Raw genomic sequence first — 19,054 nt, 5'->3', positions numbered from 1 at the left:
CAGGTTCAGAATCATCAGTGATGGTACAGAGATGTTCAGATGAGGAGACAGCATATGAGTTTATTACTTCCCTGCTGTACCACTGTAAATTGCAGGGTCTGATACTTTGTACATTAGATCCAAATTTTACTTCATATGTGAGAAATTTCACTGACTTCCAATAGCATGAAAATTCAGTTTTACTTTTCTTTTATGAAAGTTGCTCGTTGTTGAAAGACTAAAGGCCAGTGCCGCCCTGTTCTTTGTGCCCCACCCTATACTTGGCTGTGTTGCCTGCCGTGTGGCTGCCAAAAAGTGTGTGTGTCCTCTCTGAGCTTCAGGAGCCAGAACTCTGGCTCACCACCCAAGGTTCTCCCTCCCTCCTCCGTCAAATCTGGAATATGGACTCAAAAATGCCAAGGTATTTTGGAAGTTGTGTCTTGAGACAAGAATCTTGTTGTATAGCCCAGACTGGTGCTGCTATGTAATCCAATAGTCCTGTGTCTGCCTCCTGAGTGCTGTGTTGGCAGGTACCCGTCATCGTGCTTGGCTTGCAAATCATTCTTACAGGAATGAATAGGAGAGTGTCTAGGAGCAAAGGTGTTTAAGTAGATCCCCCAGAATTGTGGTTTAGCTGGAAGTCTGGCCACCTTAGCTTTGTGTGTTTGTCAAGATTGACTTTTGTTTTGACTTTGAGATAGTCTACCAAATGTCTTCTCTGTGCAAAGTTACTAAAGTTAGAACTGTTTGGTTTTTTTAAGATTTTTATTTTATCTATGTGTCTGCGTGAGTGTATGCCATGAATGTGTAGGTGTCTGTGGAAACCAGAAGAGGGCTGGAGTTGTGACCTGTAGCAGAAAAGAACCCAGGTCTTCTGAAAGAGCAACAAGTGTCCTTACCTGTTGAACCATCTCTCCTGCCCCAGAACTGGTATTCTACATTTATAATTACACACAGTGTTGCTAGAAATGCCAACACATATCTTACCACTTGTCGAATCCTGCTTATAGTCTGCATGTCCTTGGCCACCCTGGCAAGATCATAGGGGTCTGACCAGACAAAAGTCCAGAGGGTCTCTTTGATGAGAGTTGTTTTAGAGTTTGTTAAATTTAAATAAATTAGTAAAGCCAAGGTTCATTTAATAAAAAAAATCTAATGAAAGTTACAGTCAATAGAAAGTAATCAGAAACAGTAAGAAACAAAAAGAAATGTCCCACCAACAGTAAAATCCCAACTAGAAATGTCTCACCCCAGCCTGATCTATTGAGTGGTACACACCTTTAATCCCAGTACTTGGGAAGCAGAGACAAGGGCAATCACTCTGAGTCTGAGGCCAGGGTTGGTCTACATAGGCCAGCCAGGGCTCCATGATGAGACCCTGTCTCAAAAACGTAAGGAAAGGAAGGAAGGAAGGAAGGAAGGAAGGAAGGAAGGAAGGAAGGAAGGAAGGAAGGTCCTACCAAACACTAGTTTTTTTCATTAGTTGATCACTCTAACTACTATTAGAACAAAGGAACGAGTCATTCCATAGCAAGCTGCAGGAAGCACTAACTCCATCCCAGGAATAGATGCCAGTTAGTGGAAATGTGCAGTGCCCTCTCTACCTTTTCCACCATGGGCCTTTCTGGCCCCGTTGCTCTCCTGACTGTCTCTGTTGTCGATGCGCAGCTTTTGTCTTAGACCCTATGACTTATTCAGTTGCTAGTAAGACCCTGCTAAGGCTGAGGACCTGAGGTACTGGCAGATTACTCATCTCCTCGCCGTATTTGTCTGCTCTCTGCCACGTTGCTGAGAGGTGGCTGTAGTCTTTCTAAGTGCCAAAATAAGAAAACATGAGGTGCCAACTTCCTCACCCCATTGTCTCCCACCTGCTCTTCCCTCCACCCCCAATGTGTACACTCGGACATGAACTCGGGAGCATGAGAAAGGCAACTTGATATTCAATCCCACAAAACACCTGCTCCTGCGAGACTTGCCTTCTCAGTCCCCAGGCAGCCTCTTGCTGGCTTTCGTGGGCTGCTGTGTGGCTATGGATGTAGTCACGATCTAGCCCCCAGCTGTCTCTCATCTAGACCCCATCAGGAGGAGGTCCAAGCTGCCTCTCTCATCCTGAGGCTTAGCACTTAGTGTAATGTCTAGTGCTCAAAATTCACTGCTTATGGAATGAACAGAAAAGAGTCCCAAAAGCCCATGTCTTTGAGGGCCTCCTAGGGGTGGAGTGGCTCATATCCCCACTGCCGTGCAAACTCTCCCTTTCAAACTGTAAGCATGTCCCAAGACTTACCCAACACTGCCAATACAGTAGATCTCCACGGATGCTCATTGAAGAGGGTTAAGACAAGAGACAGCCCAAGAACACTCCATTCAGTAGCTATGTGTTTAAATAGTTAAACTTCTTAAGGAGGAAGAATTTGTGGGGATGATGGAATACTATGGTAAGGTTTGCTTTTCCTCGATCCCCTTTAACTTTAGTGCTGTTCCGAAACTGGAACATGCCACATTCCCAGTGACCATTGGATTCACCACTCTGGAGGTCAGGTCAGGAACACTTGGCTTCTCTTTGAACTTTCTCCTTGGAAGTCTCACTGCTTCAGTTCAAACAATTTGCTAAATTATACCTTCTGCTCACACTTGGGGCTCTTCTGGGAGGACTCTGGATGAACAGCATGTTCTTCATCTTTTCAGGTTATGTTTGAGACACGTCTTAAATCGACACCTCATCAAATGCCTGCATGGCTCACCCTTTAATTTGGCTTGAGTTCACCACACCAGTTGTGTGGGACTTACAATAAAGATTGTACTTACTGGATATGTTCAAGCCACAACCAGACGTCTTGATCTTGGGGGTAAGGAGGAAGAAAAAAACCCTATTAGTACTACATACTTTAAAATATTCTTTGCCTTTGGTGGAAAGCAAGAGATTGTTGGTTTATTAAACGTCCCACAGGTGTGTGGAAGGGGGAACTGTGGTTAGTATGTAAGATAAGAAAATAAATAAAATTAAATAAAAATGAGTTCCACAGAAATAGATAAGAAGTTCTTTGTAAGGAACTGGCTTGTGCAAATGTGCAAGCTGGCTAGGTGAGTCCACAATCCATAGGGCATAGCATCAGGAAGTGTAGGCTAGAAACGCAGGCAGGAAATGAGGCTTTGTTCAAGCCAAAGGCTTTGGATCAGTTCCAACTGATTGGATGACATCAATACAGGTTTTTAAGAATAATCCCGTCATAAAGTTAACTGGTTGTAGACCTTTATTACGGCCATTACATACCTTCTCAGCAACACCTAGATTAGAGTTTGAAGAACTGGGTACTACTTCTCCTGACCAAATTAGTGCATGAAACTGTTATTTTCCTATCAATTAAACATCTATAAGAAAGTAGAACCAAAAAAATTGCCTGTAATCCTGTCACTTAAAGAGAACTGCTTTTAATATGTTGTATTCTAATTCATGTGTTCTGGGTTTTTTGCTTTTGTTTGGTTTGGTTTTTAGCAAATTACAATAACATAAAATGAAATAATGTTTAGTAATGAAGGGATGGTTATGGAAATTATGGAATATGCATGAGGTGAAATTATGTAGCTTTTCTAAGTTATCATTAAAAAAAAACTGTATCAACCTGAAAGCATACTTCCAGGGGGGGGGATAACATAGTAAAAAAATCATATCTTTCCTGTGATTAATGCTATGCAAAAATAGAATGTCATAGGGATAAGCCAGAGAAGGAGACATAAAAAATGATGTCACAAATGTCCATATCCCTGGGACACATCCTCTCATGATGACCATTTGTGTGTCCTCAGCCAGCACCTAGCTACTGCCAACACTTACACAGCCACTAAGGGATTCTCCGTCCCTTTTAGTTCATTCTGCTCATTGAAGACAAGATTATTAAGGAACCCATATCCTTCAAGCAACCTCCAACAAATGACTGATGGTGGTGCCGAGGGTAACCGGTACCTCAGGGACAGGAAACCTGGGGGTGAGAGCTTCTAGCAAAGCCGCTAGATTGAATTCTGGCTGCCCATAGTAGTAAGTTACTCCATTTTACCACATTCCCCTCAAGGCTTCAATCACCTCTTATCACTCCCTACCGGCTTCATCATTGTTTCTTAAGTAAACTATGTGTCTTGTGTTCATTTAGTTTGGGGCTATTCATGATCAATAGGTATGACATAGTTACTAAAGGATGAAAATTGATTGCATAGAGAACAAAACTTCACTCTTTTATGCATAAAGTGAATACATATATGTAGTATGCAATGTTTCTGTATAATTGAGGGGGTCAATAATTCACAAGGCATTACACTGTAGTGCACACTCACTATCTCAGCACTTTGAAGACTGAAGTAGGAGAATCTCTAGTGCAAGTTCACCTTTAGCTATAGCGAGTTCCAAGCCAGCCTGAACTGCGGGGGATCCCATCAAATAAAATTCACCAAAGGCACACAGAAATTGCAGAAAAAGGACAGAGCAGGACCTCTATGGCATGGTGGGTGTGCGAATGGAGGGATGGCTGAGGAGACACTTTCTGACAAGGGAGAACAAAAGAGAAGGCTGGAGGGAGGGCATCCAGGATCCAGCAAGTCCCGATGCTTTTATGGGAAGCATGGGAGACAAGAGCAGCCTTCCATGAAGCTTTGAGGTCAGGCTTATTTAGTCTTCACTCCAGAGAAATGGCCGGGTGTGCAGAGGATCATGTGTGGAACTGATTCTTGTTGCGAAGGCTGGATACTGGGAAAGGCAAAGAGGATATGGAGGAACAAAACGGTAGTTCTAGACAGTCTGGTTATTCAGCTGCCCAAACAAAGAGATCAAGTCTGCACTGTATCTGTGCTAGCCATCATGGTACCCTGAATTATTTAGCCAGAAGCCACTAACAGTGTTGGGCAAACGGTGATACGTACATACGTAGCATTGTTCCAAGTTTCTCTTGGGTGAAAAGGAACTGCACGGTTCTAATTCATGCCAGACTGTGCTTCAGATACCTCTCTGGGTCCAGGGAGGGTAGCCCTGACTGGGACAGGAGGTGGCTGGAAGTGGGAAGTGTAATTGACGTGGAATCCCATGAGCTGTTCACATGGGCAGGCTCACACACATCGGGATGACTTAGGCAAAACAGACGGATGCTCAGAGTCCCTTTCTTACCTCTGATTCAGTGAACTTTATGATCTTATGTAAGTGCCCAAGATACTTTCTCCTTGTAAACCTGGAGCAGCTCGTAAAGCCCTTGTGAAGCATGGGGCAAAATTCCACTCCTGCCCTAAGTGCTCTACTTGTGGGAAGTGAGTCACCACCATCTCCAGCTTCTTAGAAAGAGTACTTGGTTGACATTGAGCTAAACTTCTATTTACTGTGCAGAGATGGCACTGAGAAGTGCCCCTGAAGACGCACAGTTGTGACTGTAAAAACCACCTCATCTTTCCTGAGAGCGAGGTCCACCTTACATGAATAATGTTATTTTATTCTCACAACCCTCTGGGGTTATAGTAAGGTGACTGGTGCCTCTGGGACAGATGGGAAAACAGATATTCAGTCAAGTACTTTGCACAATGGTCGTATATCTGGTAAGTGGAGCGATTTGGTTAGGTAGCTTACCTGCAGAGACTATCCTGCCAGTTCCTCTTCAAGAGGCAGAACAATGGGTTCATTAAAGGCACCAGCTGATCGCTCATAAAAGTAGGTGGGGAAAGATAGTAAGAAAGACTTTTGACCAGAGCTGTCCTCAGTGAGCTCTTCAGATAGAAAAGTCCAGAAGGCCAGCACACCTCGGCGGACCATCTACTGTCTTTATCTGTTGATTTATTCATATATACCGTAGTGTCCTTTGGCTTAGCAAAGTGCTCTCCCAAGCTTTTCCCTGTACTTCCTCCCAGAGGGTGCCAGGTACATGAAGAAACTGGGTAAATCACCGTGACTTTGCCAGACAGTTCAAAATGTCTCAGGTTGCCTTTGAGGTCTGAGCATGCGTAGTATCATAAAGGGCTATCCGCCCTCTTGCCAGAGGCATTGTAAGCAACCCAGGTACAGTTTTGTTTGTTTTTTTGTTTGTTTGTTTGGTTTTACGAGACAAGGTTTCTCTGTGTTGTTTTGGAGGCTGTCGGTCCAGCCTGGCCTCGAACTCACAGAGATCTGCCTGCCTCTGCCTCCCGAGTGCTGGGATTAAAGGCGTGCACCACCACCACCTGGCTCCAGGTACAGTTTTGAACCAAGGTCTCATCTACTCCCACCACCTCAGGTACCTAAGGAACTCCCCTTCCTCCTCCTTGTCTCCCAGATAGCTGCCCCCAAGTCCTTCCCTCTCAGTGGCCTCATGTCATCGGTCATGGAGAGCTAGTGTTTCCCTTCGGTTCCCTTCAGTCTGTGCAAGCCTTCATGACATGCATGACTAATAGAACGTAGCAGAGGCAGGATCCTCTGACCTTCAAATCTAGGACATAAAAACCTTGTGCCTTCCATCTGGATGTCTCCGAAGTAAATTACAATGTAAAGAATATGATTGTTCCCACCTTACTAAAAGTATCCCTGAAGAAGGAAGAAAATCCCGAGAAGAGCTAAAGTGCTACACGTTTGTGGAGCTGCCATTTTGGAAATAGGTCACATTGCACCAGCCACCACTGACACCTCAAGGCTCAGAGCCAAACTGCTTCACTAAACCTTTGAACTCTGACCTACAAAAGTCATCGGGGTTTTTTGAATTCAATCAATTTAGTGATTGGATAGTTTTATGTAACAATCTTTAAACTGAAACGATCATTTAAACATACTCGAGCTTCTTGGCTTAAGAAATTACAACGGGACTCGGATTTGGAATGTAAAAAATAAATTAATAATAAAAAGTTCTACTTAAAATAAAATAAATTACAATAGGGCCAGGCAATGGTGGTGCATGCCTTTAATCCCAGCACTTGGGAGGCAGTGGCAGGTGGATCTTAGTGAGTTCGGAGTCCCCAGCATGGTCTGCAAAGTTAGCTTCAGGACATCCAGGACGGTTACACAGAGAAACCTGTCTCGAAAAACCAAACCAAGAAAAAAAGGAAAGAAATAACAACAGGGCTGGAGGGACACTTCAGTTGTTAAGAGCACTGGAAGCCCTTCCAGAAGACCCAGGTTCAATTCACAGCATCCACACGGCAGCTCACAACCATCTGTTACTCCACTTCAAGACATTCAATTCTCTCTTCTGGCCTCTGTGGGCACCAGACATGCATGTGGTACTCAGACATAGATGTAGGCAAAATTCTTATACGCATAAAATAAAATTTAAATTTGAAAAAGAAACAATAGCCAGGTATGATGCTGCTTGCTTTAAATACCATCACTGAAGAAAGCAGAGGCAGGTCGAGGTCTGGGAGTTCAAGACCAGCCTGGTCTACACAGCCAGTTCTAAGTCTTCATGGTTGAGATCCAGTCAAAAAGAGGAAAGCAGGAAGGAAGGAAAAAGGAAGGACGGAGGAAGGAAGGAAGGAAGAAAGAAAGAAAGGAAGGAAAAAGGAAGGAGGAGGAAGGAAGGAAGAAAGGAAGAAAGAAAGGAAGAAAGGAAGAAAGGAAGGAAGGAAGGAAGGAAGGGAGGAAGGAAGGAAGGAAGGAAGGAAGGAAGGAAGGAAGGAAGGAAGGAAGGAAGAAAGAAAGGGTCATTCCAAAGACCCTAATTAAGCTCACTGGGTCATCACTACCAACATCAACAACAAATACGTCAAAGCAAGGAGGGGGCTTGATGGAAAGGAAAAGCTTTTCAGCCAGACAGGAAAGAGGATGAGAAAGGGTAATGGGGAGTGGGAGGTTCCAAAAGTTAGTATACACATGCACAAAATTGCCAAAGAATAACTTCGAAAAGGAAGCAACACTCCCCAAAGAAACCTTTACATCCTCCCCACGCTGAGAGCCAATCTCTTTTCTCTGCTTCACATCTAGTCTTAAGTGCTGGTCAAGTCTCTGCGTCTCCCTCTCATGCCTCCATTCAATTTAGTCAGCCTTCCAGCCTCTTCTGCGATGAGAAATCCTGACGTTCTTTTGCCTTTATCTGTCTGGGCCTCCCTATAGCTCCTAACCTTCATCCATTTCCACTGGAAGCAAGCCCTCCCCTCTGCTTCTTCCTCCCCACTGAGCCTTCCTGCTCAGCCTTTCCTCATCTCCCAATCTTAAATAAATTACATCCCCTTGGCTTCTGTGCCAGACAGTTTTATGCCAACTTGACACAAGCTAAAGTCATCTGAGAGAAGGGAACCTCAATTAAGGAAATACCTTCATAACACTGACCTGTAGGCAACCCTGTAAGGCACTTTCTTAATTGGTGATTGATGGTGGAGGGTCCAGCCCAATGTGGGTGGAGCCATCCCTAAGCAGGTGGCCCTGGGTTCTATAAGAAAGCAGGCTGAGCAAGCCATGGTGAGCGAGCCAGTAAGCAGTGCCCACCATGGCCTCTGCATCAGTTCCTGTCTCCAGGTTCTGACTGTGATTTCCTGTCCTGCCTTCCTTCAAAGATAAACAGTGATATGAAAGTGTACGCCAAATACACCCTTTTCTCCCCAAGTTGTTTTGGTCATGGTGTTTCATCATAGCAATAGAAACCCTAACTAAGGTAGCTTCCTACTCCAATTCTCCCCTATTACAGCATTGCCTTGCTGGCAATATTATACTAAATCTACTACAGGAATAAAAAAAAGAGTTGAATTTTAATATTAAAACCACAAAGATATCACAATAACAAGAGACTGAAACAATCCAAATGTCTCTCCATGGAAGAATGGATGAAAAAAAGATGTGTCATATACAGACCATGGAATGTTATTCAGCCTTAAAAATGAAGGAAATTATGTCATATCCTTCAGTATGGCTAAAACTTGGGGAATATTATGCTATGAGAACTAAGACAGTTGTCATACCTATAAAGAGAAAGGTAAGTACCATATAGTCCTTCTTAGAAAGTCAAATTCACAGAAGCAGAAAGAGCAGAAGTTCTTAGGCTGAAAGAAAATGAAATGGAAAAAAAGATGAAATGGGTATGTTGTTATTGTTGCTGAATACATACATCTAGAATTTTTGTTCAGCATGATTTATATGTTCTATACACAGCAATGTGAGATGGACACCTAAAATGGTTAAGATGATAAATTTTATGTATTACTATTATAACATATAAAATAAAAGATATTGCTATAACATAGTGACATTTTATATATTAATATTTTAAATAGTTCTTTTTAAATGCACTACTATACAACCAATTTTTCAACATAGGGATAAAATTTTGTTCCATGAAGAAAATATTTCACTTTAGATGATAGAATATTGAAAATTACATTTATTTACTCATTATTCATTCATTTATTTAGATAATATATGCATATGTGCAAGTTCAGGCATGTGCACACATGTCCCAACGTCCATGCGGAGGTCACACACTCCCTCTTCTCTCGTGTGGATTTCTCGGATCAAACTCAGGTCATCAGTAGATGCCTCTACCTACTGAGACATCTCACCAGACTGATAAAATATTTGATGTGCTCCAGGCATATCTGCATTTGGAAAGGATGGAAGCCTTGATTATATACCCCAGGAAGTCCTGGGATTATGGGGCTAGAGAGACAGGAAGGTGATAGGCTCCTGTTCTGTTTTGCCTCCCAAAACCCATCACAGTCACACTGTAAATAACAGACCCTGGGAATGATAAAAACTAGGTCTTCCTGATTTCCTGCCCTTCATCCATCCTGGTTTCATTCTGTTTGTTTGTTTTCTTGTGTCACATTATCTTTGGGGATGTAATCAGTAGCAAAGGAAGGAAAAGGGAAGAAAGAAAGACCCCAAATGTAACAGCAAACTTGAAGTCTTGGTGCTTCTGTAAGAATGCTTCTTTAAAAAAAAAAAGCTACCATTCTCTTGCAATAAGTTCCTGTGATCATTGTGTTGTGTTTTTATGTTTAAGAATGGGGTGGTGGTGAAATGGGAATGCTGTTGAAAAATATCCTGTCTGTGGATGCAACATTTGGCAAAGATTCCCAGGTACTCAAAAGAGTCAAAGCCCACCTCAACAGCACTTTGTGGTACCCAGGACCTTGGCAACCAGCAGAACAAAACAAAGAACCAAAGGCACCAGGCATTGCATATGGAGAGGGAGGGGATCTTCTAGGCTGCTGCAGAGCCCTGTAGGGGGTGTGGAAAATGACTAAAATGTCTCAAGACTGTTTAAGGAGGTGGGGAGATGATTCAGCAGCTAATGTGCCCGCAGTACAAACATGCACCCCCAGTTCCCACATAAAATCTGGGTGTGGTGATATATATCTGGAACTGCAGCAATGGGGAGGCTGGGCAGGGTAGGGGGATGAATGACATTGGGGGGCTCCCTGGGCAGGCAGCCTAGCTGAAACAGAGAGCTCCAGGTTCGGTTAGAGACCTTGTCTCAAAGCACAGCATGGAGAACCATAGAGGAGGATGCCCAAAGTCAACCTCTGGGCTCCACCTACACATGCACAGGTGAGCATGCCACACACATGTGCATACACAAACATACGCAGAAGACTGTTTCAGATCCACCATCTTTTAAGTGGTATCCTGTGGAATCAGTTTAACAAAGATAAAGTCTGTGGCCACAAAGGACTAATTTTGACTTGTTGCTGCCTATCAGAAACGTTACAAAAAATAAAACCATGTAACAAAGGTCAAGAATACGAACTGACAGTACACATGGAGGCCTCAGGCTACCTCTGCCTAAGAAACAGGCAAGGCTGTAACTTATCCCCCTTGCCCTTTTACTCAGCAGGGTATACCCCCTGGTTCAATTGGTCCAATTCGCTCTGCAAACATGGAGAGGTTTTTATTTCTGTGGAACGTTGCAGATGTGATCGCTGGTAGGTGAAAGGCAATGTGTTTAGAGGCTGCCTGCCAGCCCCTGGGCTCCCACTTCCTGTCTCGTTTTTCTCAGTAAGGTTAAGAATGAGTCATCACGAGAGTTGGAGGAGAGTCGGGTTCTTTGCCAATGCATCTACGCAATGATTCTGAATCAGAAACGGTTCCCGCACGGGAGATTTGTGAGGCAGATGCGTCTGAGCTGTTCTTCTCTCCCGCAGCCACACCCCTTACTCTGCATCACTTCCAGGAACTCCCCCCTGCAGATGTGCGCCAGAAGAAAGTCTGGAAGAGATGAGTTGTGTCACCATCGTTTCTCAGCTTTAATTTCGTGTGTGAAGTGTGAGGTCAGCATTTCCTGTCTGTCTGGTGTCTTCCACCTTGCTTTTGGAGACAAGGTCTCTCATTGAAACTGTGGCTCGGTGGTTGGCTAGACTAGCTGGCCATTGAACTCCTGGAGTCTGCTTATCTTTCCTTCCCTCAGCAAGCAATGAAGTGACAGACACGTGCCATGGCTTTTTCATGTGTGCTGGACAACCAAACTCAGAGCCTCATAGTTGCTTGGCAAGCTCTTTACCAAATGAGCCATCTCCCCAGTTACTAATTGTGTGTGTGTGTGTGTGTGTGTGTGTGTGTGTATACGCGTGCGCGCGCGCACACACACACGTGTGTGCATGCCTTTAGTCCCAGCATTTGTACTTGGAAGCAGAGGAAGGTGGATCTTTGTGAGTTCTCAGACAGCTGGGGCAACATAATGAGATCCTGACTCAAAAAAGTTTTTTTTTTGTTTAAATTGAGAAGGCTACAATTGTCTCTTCATGATTACATGAACTTACATAAAGTTTTCACTCAAACTTTTTTGAAGATATATATTTAATAATGCCTGTACTGAATGTCTACTAGGCATCAGGTTCTATCATAGGGGTTTTTGTTTGTTTGTTTTGGTTTTGGTTTTTGTGGGTTTTTTGTTTTTTGAGATCTGCCTGCCTCTGCCTCCCAAGTGCTGGGATTAAAGCTGTGTGCTACCAATGCCCAGCCTATCAAAAGTATTTTATATACAACTTCCAATTGAATCATCATACTAAAGAAAACATAATATAGATGAGGAAACCAAAGACAAAGAGTTTAATAAGGAGTAGGCTAGAGACATGGTTCAGAGGTTAAGAGCACTGGATAATGTTCCAGAGGACCCAGGTTTAATTCCCATGACCCACATGGCAGCTTATAAACATCTGTAATTCCAGTTCCAGGATCCAATGCCATCTATTTTAAGGAACTTATTAGATCCACACACATAACAAGGAGTAGAACGTGAGCTCGAAAATAGCCTAATAAAATGATGAAAGTACACAGAATTGTTCTATGTGCATTAAAATTATACCTATATGATGAATTCAAACACCCAGGAAATTAGAACCTTTAGATTTAGTAAATGTCTCACTTCACTGATAGCAATAGATATAAATACTGATTTTTCTGAGTATTTTTTAACATTTTTTATTTAATTTGGTTATGTGTGCGAGTGTGTAAATATCACAGACAATGTTCAGGAATCTGTTCTCTCCTTCAGCCATGTGGGTTTCAGGGATTGGACTCAGGTTGTCAAACTTGGTGGCCTCTGGGTCATCTCATCATTCCAATACTGACATTTTTCTAATATTCTTGCCACAGTTAGTAATTACTTAATACTTTATGTCCAATCATACAGCCTTCTATGTTGGTTAATTCTATATGTAAACGTAGCTGAGTCATGCTGTCCAGACATGGATCAAATATTATGCTAGGTATTTCTGTAAAAGTATTTTTGGAAGAGATTAATGTTTCAATTTGTGGCCTTTGATGTGGGTGGGTCTCCTCTACTCATCTAAAGATTTGAACACATGAGAGTGGGCATGTTCAAGGTAATACAGTTCAGACAAGACTTGAATTGGAAAAAAAAAACCAAACCAAACCAACAAACAAACAAAAACCCTCCCCCAAATATGAGGAGACTCTGGCAGCAGGTACCTTCCAACTGGAATTGCTGGTTTTGAGTTTGTCAGCTTTTGTGACTACATGAGTCAATTTGTTGAAATGCGTTCTGCCAGTTCTGTTTCACTGGAGAACTCTAAAACACCAGCAAAGTTCACAAGTCAGAAGACAGATCTGATAAAAGATAAGCCATCATGAGACATAGTCCCAATATTGAAAATGTTAAAAAACAAAAATGGTTTGGAGCCAGTGAAATGGCTCAGTGGGTAGAGGTATGTATGCCCAGGCCTGACAACCTATGTTCGATTCCTGTATCATATAAAGGAACAGGAACAGGTTCCTGGGAGTCATCATCTGAAGTTTATTGGAGCTTAATAAACCTAGGCTCTATCTTGGACTTACTGAATTAGATTTTCCAGAATTAAATTATCCAGGAATAGAACTGGGGCATGTGTATTTTTGTTAAGCCCCATACTGTGGCACTGTGCTGCTTAATCTCAGTTGTCAATCTGATGAGCTCTAGAATCCCCTGGGGGATAAACCTCTGAGCATTCTTGTGAGAGATCTTGCTTAGGTTAATTGAGGTCAGAACACCCATCCACTGTGGGTGGCACTATTCCCAGAGCAAAGGTCCTGAACTGTACAAAGAGGAGAAAGTCAGCCAAGCCTGAGCATTCACAGTTCTCTGCTTCCTGACTGTGGATGCAGTGTGACCAGTTGCTCAGCCTCTGCCACTGGCACACTCCCACAATGATGGACTATAACCTAGAACTGTGAGCCAAAATAAATCCTTCCTTCATTCAGTTGATTTCATCACAACAGGAGAAGTTGCTAAGACAGACAGCAATGGCTGGATGGAAATAACTACATTATAAGACACTAGAATTCCTTCAGAACAGCCAAAAGATTCAAGGCATTGCTGAGGTAATAAATAACCCTCAAGTCCCAGTGTTCTTGCTTCATGAGTGATGCTGGCTGGGCAAAGGGTCTGTTGCTATATTTGTCCTTTGCTTAGTGTGTTAGGGTCCTGGTAGGAAGCAGATGACATACTCACCTGAGTGGTAAAGGAGATATTGATTGATAGATGGGCTATTTACAAATGTGAGGGTCACCAACATCAGTGGTCAGAAAATACGAGTAGGTACCACTCAGCAAGAACTGGAGATCTTTGGTGGAAGAACGCAACCAGCCCACGGCAACCTGGAAGGCAGAGGTGAACGGTAAAGGATGTTACCCTCCTTTGCCTCCTGAGTTCTCGTCTAGATACTTTGTTTTCATTAGTGGAACTTAAGCAAATGGCGGAGGACAAAAAGAAAAAGAAAAAACAAACAACTGTTGATTGGATCCATAAGAGGCAGTCTTCAAAGCAAAAAGCATCATGGAAATCATGGACCCTGGGCAAATGTGAACTATTTAACACACCCTGGACCATAGACTGAATGTCTTTTGAAACATTGTCACTCAACAAAGTGTAAGCAAAGAAAACAAAGTTAAGCATAAATTTGTTTCTAACTACCCACTACACTTACATATCATTGGCCTCCACCAATCACATAACTAAACTTGACTACAAAAGATGAGAGAATAAAATCTTCCTCCATGGAGGGAAAATTAGTGCTGACGACAGTAAATGCTCTGCCATGGATGGTTGGGAGTCTGGGGAGAGGACAACTTGGGGTTTTGCTGTTGGTTTTTTTTCTGTATATCTTATCTTCTCTTTTGAATTTTGCAACTTATTAACATATTTTTCTTCTAAAAACCATAGAGAATAGTAAAAAAATAATGCTAAATGAGGTCCTATAGCCAACATTTGTCTTTCTTGGCTGCCCATCCGTCCTAGCTACTCATGCCAGTTAAACCTTCTACTGTGGAAGCTGACTAGTCCAGACACATGTTCTCTGCTCCTGATTCTTATGCTGCTAGAACATTGGCTGTATGACCAATTTCTGTCTAACAGTTGTACTTTCCCAAGGCTATAAATTGTTATATAGAGGGACAGAGAGGGCGCTGAACAAATCCTTGAATGTGATAAATGGTGGTGGGAGTGATGACTACACCCAGTTCCCAGTGCTAGCCATGCTAGGAAAGTCACCCAGAGTGCCTGCCACCCAACAACAATGGCATTATGCACTCATAAAACTAATTGTACGACAATATTTTTATCACTTTTTATTTATGTAGGCTCTATGTTGATCCTGCCTCATCTGGAGAGTGTAAGAATGATCAAAATGATCTTTTGATTATATTTTATTTGCCTCTTGAATTAGGCAGCTCAGTGCCTGTTGCTTGAATCTGAGAGTCTTGCCCTGCTACTACAAGCGAGTAAAAGAACCAAATAAAATGCTCTTTAACTTTCAATGTAAAAGAGGAAATCTTAGGAATTGGATAAATTAGTTATGTTATGCTCCTCCTTACTATCATCAAATGCTTTGTAAGAAACAGTTTAAGAAAGGGATGTGTGTTCCAGATTGTAAAGTATACACAGGCAATGATGGAGTCACCTTGGAAGAGTGAGATAACTGATCAGGAGACAGTGGACAGGAAGAGTGGAGTGGCTACCAAACCTCTAGACCTTCCAGAGTGACTCACTTTCCCTGGCAAAACTCCACCTCTTTCTGATTCCTCAGTTTTTCAAAACAGCGCCACCAGGTGGGCAGCAAGTGTTCAAATACATGAGCCTGTGGGACACATTCTACATTCAAACCGCCACATAAGCAAATCACAGCTTAAGTTCCCTTTGGCAGTTCCATACACAGAAAGTCTTTCTGAGCTGGCAGCTTATCGCTGCCTAGAAAAGCTGCAAGGTCAACCCAGGGTTTAAACTATTTTAAGCTCTTGAAAATAAAGGGAGTGTTGACAACAATTCAGATACAAAGGGTTTGGGGATTATTTTTGTTTAGGGTTTTTCTTTTAATTGCTGAGATATTGTGAAAGCATAACTGCTCAGTTCTAGTACAGCAAGGCTAGGGCTGGGTATCCAACTGGGATTAGCAGATCCCTGTTTTCCCATATGAATCAGAGGATTGCTAAAAATCCTTCATGGCTGATACTCTGCTTCTAAATTGGTAAAGCCCAGAGGGAATTCTGTTCCAAATTGGGTAAAGCAGCTCAAAAAGGCGCCAGCCAGATAGAGTCAGACGGAATTACCCTGTATTTAGCTTCTCTGTACTTAAGATTCTTTCCCGAAAATGCATGCTTAGAGATAGGGTCATGGTTGCCTTTCAGATTACTCCGATCGGGACTTACCATTTGCAAGTAATGATCTTTCTCTGCTTTATATTGTCTTCCTTAAACTCAAGAGCTAAGACTCTGGTGACCAGAGCAGCATAAGAGACAATTCATGAGGCAAGAGATTAGCAGATTACATCTGTCCTCAAGACGGTTGCACCCAGCAACAGGCAGACAGAGAGGTGTGTTCAGAAGCACACACAGGCAGTTCTTAAGTACCAGTGAAAACCTACAGAGCAAGGGAAATCTATGCTTTTGTTCAATTAGACGTTTCACCAGCCCTTCACCTTATCCTTATTTTTTCTCTGAAATATATAATCTCTCATTTAAAAATCCTGGAAGGAGTTCAAAATCAAATCTGTTCCAGCGAATGTAATTGAAGTGCATTGTAGAAACCTTTTAGTCATGTTTCTCTCCCGATTGTACACAGTTAGAATAGGAAGAAGGCTTTATTTGCACTTCAAAACAGCCTCCTCTCTCTTGTTGCTGACTCAGACTTCTAAAAAGACCAGCCTGTAGCCAAGGCCAACAATAAAAATTCAAAGTGGAGAAAGCCATCCTCCAAAATTATTGCCCCAAAGAGGGCTTTTCCAAATGATGAGTTGGGTGAAGTTTGTCTTCCATGTCTGACATTCTAACACAGTTGCTGGTTTCTTGACCCCTCAGATGGCAACACCTCCTCTCCATCCATCCGAAACTCTTACCAACAAGGGATTGATACCACATACTCACATTTAGCTGGAAAGCAGTGCACAGCCTCCTTCTGTAATTCAACCCACTGCGAACTTCCTAACATATGCCCACTAGAACCTCTCACTGAGTATGCCGACAAGCTCCTCCACCCAGAATTCAATGGACACTCTTCACTCTTGTACTATCTAGACTCCTACAGGAGAGAGGCATTGAAGTGGCTATTTTCATATTCTACTTTTTATGAAATTTATTTTTTATTTAATTTTACATTCCAACCAAAATTCTCCCTCCCACTCCTCCTCCGGCCCTCCCTTGTCTCCCCCCAGCCCACCCCCGATCCACTCCTCCCAACAGGTAAGGGCTCCCATGGGAAGGCAACACAGTTTGACACATTAATTTGGGACAGGACCAAGCCCCTCCCACTCTGAGTTAAGGGTGAGCATGGCATCCCCTCATAGGGAATGTGCTCCAATAAGCTAGCACCAGGGATAGATCCTGTTCCTACTGCCAGGAGTCCCTCAGATAGCCTAAACTTCACAAATGTTGCCACATATGGAGAGTCTAGTTCAGAGTCTAGAGTTCATGAGTTTCAATGAGCTTGGTTCAGCTGCCTCTATAGATTTTTCCATCTTGACCTCCCTTGCTCATGTATTCCCTCCTCCTTTCTTCTACTAGATTCCCGGAACTCAGCCTGGTACTTAGTTGTGGATCTCTGCATTTGGTTCCATCAATTACTGGATGAGGGCTCTATGATGATAGTTGGGGTATTCACCAATCTGATTACAGGGGTAGACCAGTTCAGGTACCCTCTCAACTATTGCTAGGAGTCTTAGCTGGGGTCATCCTTGTGGATTCCTGGGAATTTCCCTAGCACCAGGTTTCTCCCTAAACCCATAGTGACTCTCTCTATCAAGCTATCTTTTTCTCTTTTTCCTTGCTCTTTTTCTCCATCCCTCCCCTTTACTGGTCCCTCACCCCCAGTTTATCCAGAAGATCTCATCTAATTACCCTTCCCAGGGCGATCATGTGTCCCTTTTAGGGTTCTCCTTGATACCTAGCTTCTCTGGAGCTGTGGATTGTAGCTTGGTAATCCTTTGCTTCACATCAAATATCCACTTATGAGTGAGTACATACCATGTTTGTTCTTCTGAGGCTGGGTTACCTCACTCAGGATGTTTTTTCTAGTTCTATCAATTTGCCTGCAAATTTCATGATGTCATTGCTTTTTATAGCTGGGTAATACTCCACTGTGTAACTGTACCACGTTTTCTTTATCCATTCTTCAGTTGAGGTGTATCTAGGTTGTTTCCAGGTTCTGGCTTTATTATGAATAATTCTTCTATGAATACTGTTAAGCAAGTATCCTTATGGTATGACTGAGTGTCCTTTGGGTATATACCTAAGAGTGGTATCACTGGGTCTTGAGGTAGGTTGATTCCCAGTTTTCTGAGAAGTTGCCACACTGAATTCCAAAAGGCTATACAAGTTTGCACTCCCACCAGCAGTGGAGGAGTGTTCCCCTGACCCCACATCCTCTCCAACATAAGCTGTCCTTGGTATTTATGTTCTTAGCCATTCTGACAGGTGTAAGATGTTATATGAGTCATTTTTATTGGCATTTCTCTGATGATTAAGGATGTTGAGCAATTCCTTAAGTGTCTTTCAGCCATTTGAGATTTATCTGATGAGAATTCTTTGTTTAGCTCTATACCCCATTTTTAAATTGGATTATTATGTATTTTGATGTCTAGTTTCTTGAGTTCATTAGTTCATTATATATTTTGGAGATAAGCCCTCTGTCAGATGTGGGGTTGGTGAAGATCTTTTCCCATTCTGTAGGCTGTCATTTTTGTCTTACTTACCATGGCCATTGCCTTACAGAAGCTTTTCAGTTTCAGGAGGTTCCATTTATTGGTTGTTACTCTCTGTGTCTATGATGCTGGTGTTATATTTAGGAAGCAGTCTCTTGTACCAATGTGTTCAAGACTACTTCCCTCTTTCACTTCTCTCAGATTCAATGCAACTGGATTTTTGTTGAGGTCATTGATCCACTTGGACTTGAGTTTTGTGCATAGTGATAGGTATGGACCTATTTGCAATCTTCTACATGTTAACATCCTGTTATGGCAGCACCATTTGTTAAAGACACTTTCCTTTTTCCTTTGTACCTTTTTGGCCTCGTTGTCAAAAATCAGGTGTTTATCATTGTGTGGACTGATGCCAGGGTCTTCGATTCCATTCCATTGGTCCATGTGTCTTTTTATGTCAGTACCAACCTGTTTTTATTACTATAGCTCTAATGTAGAGTTTGAAGTCAGGGATGGTGGTGCCTCCAAA

The 19,054-nt window shown here is 42.6% G+C and overlaps 1 long non-coding RNA gene across 3 annotated transcripts in view; it reads right to left on the bottom strand.

The window, feature by feature from the left end:
- Positions 1-9,297: 9,297 nt before the first annotated feature.
- Positions 9,298-19,054, bottom strand: part of LOC121139337 — a 40,050-nt gene continuing 30,293 nt past the window's right edge. For 2 of the 3 annotated variants that reach the window (XR_005876275.1, XR_005876274.1), the window contains exons 2-3: positions 13,851-13,996; positions 10,603-11,110 (exon numbers count right to left, since the gene is read on the bottom strand). This is a non-coding gene — a long non-coding RNA (uncharacterized LOC121139337). Of the gene's footprint in view, positions 9,499-10,602; positions 11,111-13,850; positions 13,997-19,054 lie in introns of those variants that run through there. The other variant, XR_005876276.1, reaches the window with a different exon arrangement.

This window comes from Mesocricetus auratus, unplaced genomic scaffold, assembly GCF_017639785.1.
Source record: "Mesocricetus auratus isolate SY011 unplaced genomic scaffold, BCM_Maur_2.0 Super-Scaffold_15014, whole genome shotgun sequence".
Taxonomy (NCBI): domain Eukaryota; kingdom Metazoa; phylum Chordata; class Mammalia; order Rodentia; family Cricetidae; genus Mesocricetus; species Mesocricetus auratus.
Note: the sequence above shows the minus strand (reverse complement) of the source record. Positions and strands in the feature narration are given on the sequence as shown.